Here is a 13,652-nt window from a genome sequence, read left to right on the forward strand (position 1 = left end):
CAAATTACCTGCCGCTGCCCAGGTGTCAGCTGGTGAGATGGAATGACCTCCCAGGAAGCACACTGGCAGATAATTTGCATAGGCACACCCCCTCTCCCTCTCCTTAGCCCTGCTTGCTCCACAGTAGCAAGTATCTGGGGAAAATATAGTGGTCGAGGTGGGGTAGCAGTAACTAGCAACTCTGAGAAAGTAAATCTGGGACACTTGGCGACCTGTGGGCAACAACTGCAGAGCTCAGTGCCCAGGACTTTGTGGCACAGGGAGGAGGTCTGTGGGATTTCAGTAACTTGGAGACATGCAACCTGGTCGGGAGTGCTTCAGGTCTCCTTCCTTGCATGTTCCAAGCAACTCAACAAAGCATCAACAGGCTGAGATACCAACCACAGAGCCCCTTCCCACTTGATTAAAAGGCCAAAATCTTTTCCATGCAAATACATAGCCCCCAAATACCATATTTTCTTTGTTTTCTCTCTCTCTGTCTCTCTCTCCTCCCTCTCTCCCTCCCTCACTCACTCCTTCCCACCCTCTCTCTTCCCCCCTACCCCCCTCCCTCTCCCTACCATTAATTTTAGGTTTTCATGCACTGCAGCACATTGTCACAATGGTATTTCACAATGGGACTTTTTGAAAGTTACAGAAATCAAAAAAGAAATCCACCAACTAAACGCAGCCAAATCCGGAGTACACTGCTCAGCCCCAATTAAAGATTAAGGCCCTGAAGCAAGTAAAGCTGTGGTTCAGAGCGATGTTTGCAAACAGCACCTTAAAGCAGTTTACGCTGGAGTGCACAACAAGGAGGAAAGTGATAATACTGAGTTTGGTAGAATGGGATAAAAAAAAAAAAAAAGAAGCGTGCCACTTCTAAAAGTACAAGTCAAGAAACTGAAGGGGACAGGGCTGTTCATTCAGTCAAGAGGACTCACAAGTAAAAGGCTCCTGAGGCATTAGTGTTGAATTTGGCGCAAAATGTATTGTGTTGTCGTGTAATATGAATGAACATAAAATGTCAATCTTCAATAAAAAAAGATATATTAAAAAATAAAGACTTGCAAATTAAGAAAGTTTCTGTCCAGACATGTGCCTAAAATAGTGAATGCTTTACGAATGTGCGTGTCATCCTTTAGAGCAGGGGCCAATTTAATTTTCCCATTATCATTCCAATATTAGTACATGTGTTGCAGAAGCAAGCGCAAAGGGAGAGTCAATCAAACCATTGATTAGGACCTCTGGTCAAAGGTTTGCCATACCAAATGTCCTTATGTCAGAGGGCAGAAAGTCCAAACACCATTTAGATATCGGGTGATATGAAATGAAGAGGCAAACAACAATGAATAAGCATTCTTTGCTGCTGTATTGATCTGGTCCTAAAGGGTTTTAGTTTAATGCCAATTATATTTAAAGATATAAAGATTAATGCTCCAGGGTGCTTGCAAAATGACACCCCCTCCCCATCACAATGGCTGGCTGATGCAAGCCTGAGAGCATCACAACAGACCCACAGACATGAGAAAAACTCTGTACCTCTGAGTGTATGTGGGCCCATGGCTGTAACAAGGACAAGGCAGGAACAGGAGGTGGCTTAAAGCGTCAGCACCAGAGGCTGTCCGATTGAGCCCTGTAAGCAACAGATGTTGGACCATCCTTTAAAGGATTCTCAGGCTGATTTCAATTTTAACTTTGCAGCTGATTTAAGGATTGCTCAACCTTCGACCCACGTCTAGATTGCAAGGATAAGCCCTGGAAATCTTGTACAGCTTGTACTGGTGGGAGATGATGTGACTTTATCAACTGCAACGGGATATGAGGCATGTGTGCCACAAAAAGCAGGTCTAGGATTTTTTAAAAGAAAGCCGCTTTAAGAAGGGAACTTTGGGCAACCCCACTGAGAGCAAAAGTATGACACAAAAGGTAAGGGGTTCAGTGGGTCAAATGATAGCACATTTGACTGTGAGTCAGTTTATTGTAAGTCCAAATGCTACCTGCTTTGAAATTTTCCAGGCTTTTTGTCTCATTTCTTAACAGATCCATTCCTATGTACCTCTGTGCTTTGAACAGAGTTTTCATTGTAAGGGAGGGACATACAGTATACCTTCCTGGGCAGGGAAGACTCTATGTAAAAGCAAGAGTAGCAGACAGCTTAAAAGAATCACCAGCAGGACCCTCTAGACCTTCCCCAAAAAACATAAAATGATTTCTCTGCATACATGTGCATTGAACAGCGCAAGTAGTTTGGTTAATGTCAGTGGATAAATGTCACTTTCCCACAGTGCAGAACAAAATCTCTTGTACAGGCCCCTTCTGCAAAAGCATTACCACTGTAGAAAGCAGGGCAGGTGAGGCAGTGTACAGTCACCTCCGACACTTCACTCCTCTGATCGGCTACGATCGGCCAAGGACCTCTCTATGAGAGCTGAGGGTGGAATTTTCTGGTCCTCGGTAACTTAGGGAGACATGGCAAAAGGGATCCTCAATCAACGGCTCAGCCTTTGCTTTGTGGCCTGTCCATATATGTCTGTTCTCCAAATTACCTGCCGCTGCCCAGGTGTCAGCTGGTGAGATGGAATGACCTCGCAGGAAGCAAACTGGCAGATGATTTGCATAGGCAAACCCCCTCTCCCTCTTTCTTAGCCCTGCTTACTCCACAGTAGCAAGTATCTGGGGAAAATATAGTGGTCGAGGTGGGGTAGTAGTAACTAGTAAATCTGGGGTGCTTGGCAACTTGTGGGGAACAACTGCAGAGCTCAGCGCCCAGAACTTTGTGGCACAGGGAGGAGGTCTGTGGGATTTCAGTAACTTGGAGGCATGCAACCTGGTCGGGAGTGCTTCAGGTCTCCTTCCATGCACGTTCCAAGCAACTCAACAAAGCATCAACAGGCTGCCATACCAGCCACAGAGCCCCTTTCCACATAAAGAAAATATGGTATTCGGGGGCTATGTGTTTGCATGGCAAAGATTTTAGGCTTTTAATTGTTTTCTCTCTCTCTCTGTCTCTCTCTCTCCTCCCTCCCTCCCTCCTTCCCATCCCCCACAACCCCCGCTCCCTCTCCCTACCATTAATTTTAAGTGTTCCTGCACTGCATCACATTGTGACAATGGTATTTCACAATGGGACTGTTTGAAAGTTACAGAAATCAAAAAAGAAATCAACCAACTAAAAGCAGCCAAATCCGGAGTACACTGCTCAGCCCCAATTAAAGATTAAGGCCTAGAAGCAAGTAAAGCTGTAGTTCAGAGCGATGTTTGCAAATAGCACCTTAAAGCAGTTTACGCTGGAGTGCACAACAAGGGGGAAAGTGTTAATACTGAGTTTGGTAGAATGGGATAAAAAAACAAAAGCAGCGTGCCACTTCTAAAAGTACAAGTCAAGAAATTGAAGGGGATGGGGCTGTTCATTCAGTCAATAGGACTCACAAGTAAAAGGCTCCAGAGTCATTAGTGTTGAATTTGGAGCAAAATGTATTGTGTTGTCGTGTAAAATGAATGAACATACAATTTCAATCTTCATTAAAAAAGATGTATTCAAAAATAAAGACTTGCAGATTAAGAAAGTTTCTGTCCTGTCGTGTGCCAAAAATAGTGAATGCTTTACGAATGTGCGTGTCATCCTTTGAAGCAGGGTCAAATTCAATTTTCCCATTTTCATTCCAATATTAGTACATGGGTTGCTGAGGCACATATGAATGGATCTGTTAAGAAATGAAACAAAAAGCCTGGAAAAATGTTGAAACAGGTAGGATTTGGACTTACAATAAACTGACTCACAGTCAGATGTGCTATCCCTTGACCCACTGACCCCCTTGCCTTTTGTGTAATCCTTTTCCTCTCAGCAGTGTTGTCCAAAGTTCCCTACTTAAAGAGACTTTCTTATACAAAAGATCCTAGACCTGTTTTTTATGGCCCACATGCCTCATATCCCGTTGCTCTTGATAAACCCACGTCATCTCCCACCAATACAATCTGTAAAATATTTCAAGGGCATAGCCAAGGAAATTAGACGTGGGCCGAAGGTTGAGCAATCCTTAAACCAGCAGCAAAATTAACATTGAAATCAGCCTCAGAATCTCTTAAAGGATGGGCCAACATTGGTTGCTTGCAGGGCGCAATCGGACAGCCTCTGGTGCTGACGCCTTAAGGCAAGCGCAAAGGGAGAGCCAACCAAACCATTGATTAGGACCTCTGGACTTTCTGCTCTTTGACATAAGGACATTTGATATGGCAAACGTTTGACCAAACACCATTTAGATGTCGGATGGTATGGAATTAAGCGGCAAACAGCAATACATCAGCATTCTTTGCTGCTTTATTGATCTGGTCCTAAAGGGTTTGGTTTAATGCCAATTATATTTAAAGATTCATGCTCAAGGGTGCTTGCAAATCGACACCCCCTCCCCATCACGATGGCTGGGTGATGCAAGCGTGAGAGCATCACAGCAGACCCATAGACATGAGAAACACTCTGTACCTCTGAGTGTATGTGGGCCCATGGCTGGATCAAGGACAAGGCAAGAACAGGAGATGGCTTAAGGTGTCAGCACCCAGGCTGCCCCTTTGCACGCTGCCAGCAACAGATGTTGGCCCATCCTTTAAGAGATTCTGAGGCTGATTTCAATGTTAACTTTGCTGCTGATTAAAGGATTGCTCAACCTTCGACCTGCGTCTAGTTTGCTTGGCTAAGCCCTGAAAATCTTTTACAGCTTGTATTGGTGGGAGATGATGTGAGTTTATCAAGAGCAACGGGATATGAGGCATGTGTGCCACAAAATGCAGGTCTAGGATCTTTTATTTGAAAGCCACTTTGGAAAACCCTACTGAGAACAAAAGGATTACACAAAAGGAAAGGGGATCAGTGGGTCAGGGGATAGCACATCTGACTGTGAGTCAGTTAATTGTAAGCCCAAATCCTACCCGTTTCGACATTTTTCCAGACTTTTTGTTTCATTTCTTAACAGATCCATTCCTATGTACCTCTGTGCTTTCAACAGAGTTTTCATTGTAATGGAGGGACATACAGTATGCCTTAAACATGCCTGGGCAGGGAAGACTATGTAAAAGCAAGAGTAGCAGACAGCTTAATAAATCATCAGCAGGACCCTCTAGACCTTCCCCAAAAAACATAACATGATTTCTATGCATGTATGTGCGTTGAACAGCGCAAGTAATTTGGTTAATGTCAGTGGATAAATGTGACTTTCGCACAGCGCAGAACAAAATCACTTGTACAGGCCCCTTCTGCAAAAGCATTACCGCTACAGAAAGCAGTGAAAAGGTGAGGCAGTGTGCAGTCCCCCCTGACCCTTCACAGCCCTGATTGGCCACGATCGGCCAAGGACCTCTCTATGAGAGCTGAGGGTGGAATTTTTCTGGACCTCAGTAACTTAGGGAGACATGGCTAAAGGGATCCTCAATCAACGGCCCAGCCTTTGCTCTGTGGCCTGTCCGGATATGTCTGTTCTCCAAATTACCTGCCGCTGCCCAGGTGTCAGCTGGTGAGATGGAATGACCTCCCAGGAAGCACACTGGCAGATAATTTGCATAGGCACACCCCCTCTCCCTCTCCTTAGCCCTGCTTGCTCCACAGTAGCAAGTATCTGGGGAAAATATAGTGGTCGAGGTGGGGTAGCAGTAACTAGCAACTCTGAGAAAGTAAATCTGGGACACTTGGCGACCTGTGGGCAACAACTGCAGAGCTCAGTGCCCAGGACTTTGTGGCACAGGGAGGAGGTCTGTGGGATTTCAGTAACTTGGAGACATGCAACCTGGTCGGGAGTGCTTCAGGTCTCCTTCCTTGCATGTTCCAAGCAACTCAACAAAGCATCAACAGGCTGAGATACCAACCACAGAGCCCCTTCCCACTTGATTAAAAGGCCAAAATCTTTTCCATGCAAATACATAGCCCCCAAATACCATATTTTCTTTGTTTTCTCTCTCTCTGTCTCTCTCTCCTCCCTCTCTCCCTCCCTCACTCACTCCTTCCCACCCTCTCTCTTCCCCCCTACCCCCCTCCCTCTCCCTACCATTAATTTTAGGTTTTCATGCACTGCAGCACATTGTCACAATGGTATTTCACAATGGGACTTTTTGAAAGTTACAGAAATCAAAAAAGAAATCAACCAACTAAACGCAGCCAAATCCGGAGTACACTGCTCAGCCCCAATTAAAGATTAAGGCCCTGAAGCAAGTAAAGCTGTGGTTCAGAGCGATGTTTGCAAACAGCACCTTAAAGCAGTTTACGCTGGAGTGCACAACAAGGAGGAAAGTGATAATACTGAGTTTGGTAGAATGGGATTAAAAAAAAAAAAAAAAAAGAAGCGTGCCACTTCTAAAAGTACAAGTCAAGAAATTGAAGGGGACAGGGCTGTTCATTCAGTCAAGAGGACTCACAAGTAAAAGGCTCCTGAGGCATTAGTGTTGAATTTGGCGCAAAATGTATTGTGTTGTCGTGTAATATGAATGAACATAAAATGTCAATCTTCAATAAAAAAAGATATATTAAAAAATAAAGACTTGCAAATTAAGAAAGTTTCTGTCCAGACATGTGCCTAAAATAGTGAATGCTTTACGAATGTGCGTGTCATCCTTTAGAGCAGGGGCCAATTTAATTTTCCCATTATCATTCCAATATTAGTACATGTGTTGCAGAAGCAAGCGCAAAGGGAGAGTCAATCAAACCATTGATTAGGACCTCTGGTCAAAGGTTTGCCATACCAAATGTCCTTATGTCAGAGGGCAGAAAGTCCAAACACCATTTAGATATCGGGTGATATGAAATGAAGAGGCAAACAACAATGAATAAGCATTTTTTGCTGCTGTATTGATCTGGTCCTAAAGGGTTTTAGTTTAATGCCAATTATATTTAAAGATATAAAGATTAATGCTCCAGGGTGCTTGCAAAATGACACCCCCTCCCCATCACAATGGCTGGCTGATGCAAGCCTGAGAGCATCACAACAGACCCATAGACATGAGAAAAACTCTGTACCTCTGAGTGTATGTGGGCCCATGGCTGTAACAAGGACAAGGCAAGAACAGGAGGTGGCTTAAAGCGTCAGCACCAGAGGCTGTCCGATTGAGCCCTGTAAGCAACAGATGTTGGACCATCCTTTAAAGGATTCTCAGGCTGATTTCAATTTTAACTTTGCAGCTGATTTAAGGATTGCTCAACCTTCGACCCACGTCTAGATTGCAAGGATAAGCCCTGGAAATCTTGTACAGCTTGTACTGGTGGGAGATGATGTGACTTTATCAACTGCAACGGGATATGAGGCATGTGTGCCACAAAAAGCAGGTCTAGGATTTTTTAAAAGAAAGCCGCTTTAAGAAGGGAACTTTGGGCAACCCCACTGAGAGCAAAAGTATGACACAAAAGGTAAGGGGTTCAGTGGGTCAAATGATAGCACATTTGACTGTGAGTCAGTTTATTGTAAGTCCAAATGCTACCTGCTTTGAAATTTTCCAGGCTTTTTGTCTCATTTCTTAACAGATCCATTCCTATGTACCTCTGTGCTTTGAACAGAGTTTTCATTGTAAGGGAGGGACATACAGTATACCTTCCTGGGCAGGGAAGACTCTATGTAAAAGCAAGAGTAGCAGACAGCTTAAAAGAATCACCAGCAGGACCCTCTAGACCTTCCCCAAAAAACATAAAATGATTTCTCTGCATACATGTGCATTGAACAGCGCAAGTAGTTTGGTTAATGTCAGTGGATAAATGTCACTTTCCCACAGTGCAGAACAAAATCTCTTGTACAGGCCCCTTCTGCAAAAGCATTACCACTGTAGAAAGCAGGGCAGGTGAGGCAGTGTACAGTCACCTCCGACACTTCACTCCTCTGATCGGCTACGATCGGCCAAGGACCTCTCTATGAGAGCTGAGGGTGGAATTTTCTGGTCCTCGGTAACTTAGGGAGACATGGCAAAAGGGATCCTCAATCAACGGCTCAGCCTTTGCTTTGTGGCCTGTCCTTATATGTCTGTTCTCCAAATTACCTGCCGCTGCCCAGGTGTCAGCTGGTGAGATGGAATGACCTCGCAGGAAGCAAACTGGCAGATGATTTGCATAGGCAAACCCCCTCTCCCTCTTTCTTAGCCCTGCTTACTCCACAGTAGCAAGTATCTGGGGAAAATATAGTGGTCGAGGTGGGGTAGTAGTAACTAGTAAATCTGGGGTGCTTGGCAACTTGTGGGGAACAACTGCAGAGCTCAGCGCCCAGAACTTTGTGGCACAGGGAGGAGGTCTGTGGGATTTCAGTAACTTGGAGGCATGCAACCTGGTCGGGAGTGCTTCAGGTCTCCTTCCATGCACGTTCCAAGCAACTCAACAAAGCATCAACAGGCTGCCATACCAGCCACAGAGCCCCTTTCCACATAAAGAAAATATGGTATTCGGGGGCTATGTGTTTGCATGGCAAAGATTTTAGGCTTTTAATTGTTTTCTCTCTCTCTGTCTCTCTCTCCTCCCTCCCTCCCTCCTTCCCATCCCCCACAACCCCCGCTCCCTCTCCCTCTCCCTACCATTAATTTTAAGTTTTCCTGCACTGCATCACATTGTGACAATGGTACTGTTTGAAAGTTACAGAAATCAAAAAAGAAATCAACCAACTAAAAGCAGCCAAATCCGGAGTACACTGCTCAGCCCCAATTAAAGATTAAGGCCTAGAAGCAAGTAAAGCTGTAGTTCAGAGCGATGTTTGCAAATAGCACCTTAAAGCAGTTTACGCTGGAGTGCACAACAAGGGGGAAAGTGTTAATACTGAGTTTGGTAGAATGGGATAAAAAAACAAAAGCAGCGTGCCACTTCTAAAAGTACAAGTCAAGAAATTGAAGGGGATGGGGCTGTTCATTCAGTCAATAGGACTCACAAGTAAAAGGCTCCAGAGTCATTAGTGTTGAATTTGGAGCAAAATGTATTGTGTTGTCGTGTAAAATGAATGAACATACAATTTCAATCTTCATTAAAAAAGATGTATTCAAAAATAAAGACTTGCAGATTAAGAAAGTTTCTGTCCTGTCGTGTGCCAAAAATAGTGAATGCTTTACGAATGTGCGTGTCATCCTTTGAAGCAGGGTCAAATTCAATTTTCCCATTTTCATTCCAATATTAGTACATGGGTTGCTGAGGCACATAGGAATGGATCTGTTAAGAAATGAAACAAAAAGCCTGGAAAAATGTTGAAACAAGTAGGATTTGGACTTACAATAAACTGACTCACAGTCAGATGTGCTATCCCTTGACCCACTGACCCCCTTGCCTTTTGTGTAATCCTTTTCCTCTCAGCAGTGTTGTCCAAAGTTCCCTACTTAAAGAGACTTTCTTATACAAAAGATCCTAGACCTGTTTTTTATGGCCCACATGCCTCATATCCCGTTGCTCTTGATAAACCCACGTCATCTCCCACCAATACAATCTGTAAAATATTTCAAGGGCATAGCCAAGGAAATTAGACGTGGGCCGAAGGTTGAGCAATCCTTAAACCAGCAGCAAAATTAACATTGAAATCAGCCTCAGAATCTCTTAAAGGATGGGCCAACATTGGTTGCTTGCAGGGCGCAATCGGACAGCCTCTGGTGCTGACGCCTTAAGGCAAGCGCAAAGGGAGAGCCAACCAAACCATTGATTAGGACCTCTGGACTTTCTGCTCTTTGACATAAGGACATTTGATATGGCAAACGTTTGACCAAACACCATTTAGATGTCGGATGGTATGGAATTAAGCGGCAAACAGCAATACATCAGCATTCTTTGCTGCTTTATTGATCTGGTCCTAAAGGGTTTGGTTTAATGCCAATTATATTTAAAGATTCATGCTCAAGGGTGCTTGCAAATCGACACCCCCTCCCCATCACGATGGCTGGGTGATGCAAGCGTGAGAGCATCACAGCAGACCCATAGACATGAGAAACACTCTGTACCTCTGAGTGTATGTGGGCCCATGGCTGGATCAAGGACAAGGCAAGAACAGGAGATGGCTTAAGGTGTCAGCACCCAGGCTGCCCCTTTGCACGCTGCCAGCAACAGATGTTGGCCCATCCTTTAAGAGATTCTGAGGCTGATTTCAATGTTAACTTTGCTGCTGATTAAAGGATTGCTCAACCTTCGACCTGCGTCTAGTTTGCTTGGCTAAGCCCTGAAAATCTTTTACAGCTTGTATTGGTGGGAGATGATGTGAGTTTATCAAGAGCAACGGGATATGAGGCATGTGTGCCACAAAATGCAGGTCTAGGATCTTTTATTTGAAAGCCACTTTGGAAAACCCTACTGAGAACAAAAGGATTACACAAAAGGAAAGGGGATCAGTGGGTCAGGGGATAGCACATCTGACTGTGAGTCAGTTAATTGTAAGCCCAAATCCTACCCGTTTCGACATTTTTCCAGACTTTTTGTTTCATTTCTTAACAGATCCATTCCTATGTACCTCTGTGCTTTCAACAGAGTTTTCATTGTAATGGAGGGACATACAGTATGCCTTAAACATGCCTGGGCAGGGAAGACTATGTAAAAGCAAGAGTAGCAGACAGCTTAATAAATCATCAGCAGGACCCTCTAGACCTTCCCCAAAAAACATAACATGATTTCTATGCATGTATGTGCGTTGAACAGCGCAAGTAATTTGGTTAATGTCAGTGGATAAATGTGACTTTCGCACAGCGCAGAACAAAATCACTTGTACAGGCCCCTTCTGCAAAAGCATTACCGCTACAGAAAGCAGTGAAAAGGTGAGGCAGTGTGCAGTCCCCCCTGACCCTTCACAGCCCTGATCGGCCACGATCGGCCAAGGACCTCTCTATGAGAGCTGAGGGTGGAATTTTTCTGGACCTCAGTAACTTAGGGAGACATGGCTAAAGGGATCCTCAATCAACGGCCCAGCCTTTGCTCTGTGGCCTGTCCGGATATGTCTGTTCTCCAAATTACCTGCCGCTGCCCAGGTGTCAGCTGGTGAGATGGAATGACCTCCCAGGAAGCACACTGGCAGATAATTTGCATAGGCACACCCCCTCTCCCTCTCCTTAGCCCTGCTTGCTCCACAGTAGCAAGTATCTGGGGAAAATATAGTGGTCGAGGTGGGGTAGCAGTAACTAGCAACTCTGAGAAAGTAAATCTGGGACACTTGGCGACCTGTGGGCAACAACTGCAGAGCTCAGTGCCCAGGACTTTGTGGCACAGGGAGGAGGTCTGTGGGATTTCAGTAACTTGGAGACATGCAACCTGGTCGGGAGTGCTTCAGGTCTCCTTCCTTGCATGTTCCAAGCAACTCAACAAAGCATCAACAGGCTGAGATACCAACCACAGAGCCCCTTCCCACTTGATTAAAAGGCCAAAATCTTTTCCATGCAAATACATAGCCCCCAAATACCATATTTTCTTTGTTTTCTCTCTCTCTGTCTCTCTCTCCTCCCTCTCTCCCTCCCTCACTCACTCCTTCCCACCCTCCCGCCCTCTCTCTTCCCCCCTACCCCTCCTCCCTCTCCCTACCATTAATTTTAGGTTTTCATGCACTGCAGCACATTGTCACAATGGTATTTCACAATGGGACTTTTTGAAAGTTACAGAAATCAAAAAAGAAATCAACCAACTAAACGCAGCCAAATCCGGAGTACACTGCTCAGCCCCAATTAAAGATTAAGGCCCTGAAGCAAGTAAAGCTGTGGTTCAGAGCGATGTTTGCAAACAGCACCTTAAAGCAGTTTACGCTGGAGTGCACAACAAGGAGGAAAGTGATAATACTGAGTTTGGTAGAATGGGATAAAAAAAAAAAAAAAGAAGCGTGCCACTTCTAAAAGTACAAGTCAAGAAACTGAAGGGGACAGGGCTGTTCATTCAGTCAAGAGGACTCACAAGTAAAAGGCTCCTGAGGCATTAGTGTTGAATTTGGCGCAAAATGTATTGTGTTGTCGTGTAATATGAATGAACATAAAATGTCAATCTTCAATAAAAAAAGATATATTAAAAAATAAAGACTTGCAAATTAAGAAAGTTTCTGTCCAGACATGTGCCTAAAATAGTGAATGCTTTACGAATGTGCGTGTCATCCTTTAGAGCAGGGGCCAATTTAATTTTCCCATTATCATTCCAATATTAGTACATGTGTTGCAGAAGCAAGCGCAAAGGGAGAGTCAATCAAACCATTGATTAGGACCTCTGGTCAAAGGTTTGCCATACCAAATGTCCTTATGTCAGAGGGCAGAAAGTCCAAACACCATTTAGATATCGGGTGATATGAAATGAAGAGGCAAACAACAATGAATAAGCATTCTTTGCTGCTGTATTGATCTGGTCCTAAAGGGTTTTAGTTTAATGCCAATTATATTTAAAGATATAAAGATTAATGCTCCAGGGTGCTTGCAAAATGACACCCCCTCCCCATCACAATGGCTGGCTGATGCAAGCCTGAGAGCATCACAACAGACCCACAGACATGAGAAAAACTCTGTACCTCTGAGTGTATGTGGGCCCATGGCTGTAACAAGGACAAGGCAAGAACAGGAGGTGGCTTAAAGCGTCAGCACCAGAGGCTGTCCGATTGAGCCCTGTAAGCAACAGATGTTGGACCATCCTTTAAAGGATTCTCAGGCTGATTTCAATTTTAACTTTGCAGCTGATTTAAGGATTGCTCAACCTTCGACCCACGTCTAGATTGCAAGGATAAGCCCTGGAAATCTTGTACAGCTTGTACTGGTGGGAGATGATGTGACTTTATCAACTGCAACGGGATATGAGGCATGTGTGCCACAAAAAGCAGGTCTAGGATTTTTTAAAAGAAAGCCGCTTTAAGAAGGGAACTTTGGGCAACCCCACTGAGAGCAAAAGTATGACACAAAAGGTAAGGGGTTCAGTGGGTCAAATGATAGCACATTTGACTGTGAGTCAGTTTATTGTAAGTCCAAATGCTACCTGCTTTGAAATTTTCCAGGCTTTTTGTCTCATTTCTTAACAGATCCATTCCTATGTACCTCTGTGCTTTGAACAGAGTTTTCATTGTAAGGGAGGGACATACAGTATACCTTCCTGGGCAGGGAAGACTCTATGTAAAAGCAAGAGTAGCAGACAGCTTAAAAGAATCACCAGCAGGACCCTCTAGACCTTCCCCAAAAAACATAAAATGATTTCTCTGCATACATGTGCATTGAACAGCGCAAGTAGTTTGGTTAATGTCAGTGGATAAATGTCACTTTCCCACAGTGCAGAACAAAATCTCTTGTACAGGCCCCTTCTGCAAAAGCATTACCACTGTAGAAAGCAGGGCAGGTGAGGCAGTGTACAGTCACCTCCGACACTTCACTCCTCTGATCGGCTACGATCGGCCAAGGACCTCTCTATGAGAGCTGAGGGTGGAATTTTCTGGTCCTCGGTAACTTAGGGAGACATGGCAAAAGGGATCCTCAATCAACGGCTCAGCCTTTGCTTTGTGGCCTGTCCATATATGTCTGTTCTCCAAATTACCTGCCGCTGCCCAGGTGTCAGCTGGTGAGATGGAATGACCTCGCAGGAAGCAAACTGGCAGATGATTTGCATAGGCAAACCCCCTCTCCCTCTTTCTTAGCCCTGCTTACTCCACAGTAGCAAGTATCTGGGGAAAATATAGTGGTCGAGGTGGGGTAGTAGTAACTAGTAAATCTGGGGTGCTTGGCAACTTGTGGGGAACAACTGCAGAGCT

The 13,652-nt window shown here is 44.6% G+C and overlaps 3 non-coding genes across 3 annotated transcripts; all 3 read right to left on the reverse strand.

Moving 5' to 3' along the window:
* Positions 1 to 1,082: 1,082 nt before the first annotated feature.
* On the reverse strand, positions 1,083 to 1,189 carry LOC138568031 (U6 spliceosomal RNA). The gene has a single exon (XR_011302405.1). It is a non-coding gene; the product is annotated as a U6 spliceosomal RNA (small nuclear RNA).
* A 5,351-nt stretch (positions 1,190 to 6,540) lies between these two features.
* On the reverse strand, positions 6,541 to 6,647 carry LOC138568032 (U6 spliceosomal RNA). Its single transcript, XR_011302406.1, has one exon. It is a non-coding gene; the product is annotated as a U6 spliceosomal RNA (small nuclear RNA).
* A 5,345-nt stretch (positions 6,648 to 11,992) lies between these two features.
* On the reverse strand, positions 11,993 to 12,099 carry LOC138568033 (U6 spliceosomal RNA). Its single transcript, XR_011302407.1, has one exon. It is a non-coding gene; the product is annotated as a U6 spliceosomal RNA (small nuclear RNA).
* Positions 12,100 to 13,652: the final 1,553 nt, after the last annotated feature.

The sequence above is a fragment of the Ambystoma mexicanum genome, chromosome 2p (assembly GCF_040938575.1).
Source record: "Ambystoma mexicanum isolate Mex_15411 chromosome 2p, UKY_AmexF1_1, whole genome shotgun sequence".
NCBI lineage: Eukaryota > Metazoa > Chordata > Amphibia > Caudata > Ambystomatidae > Ambystoma > Ambystoma mexicanum.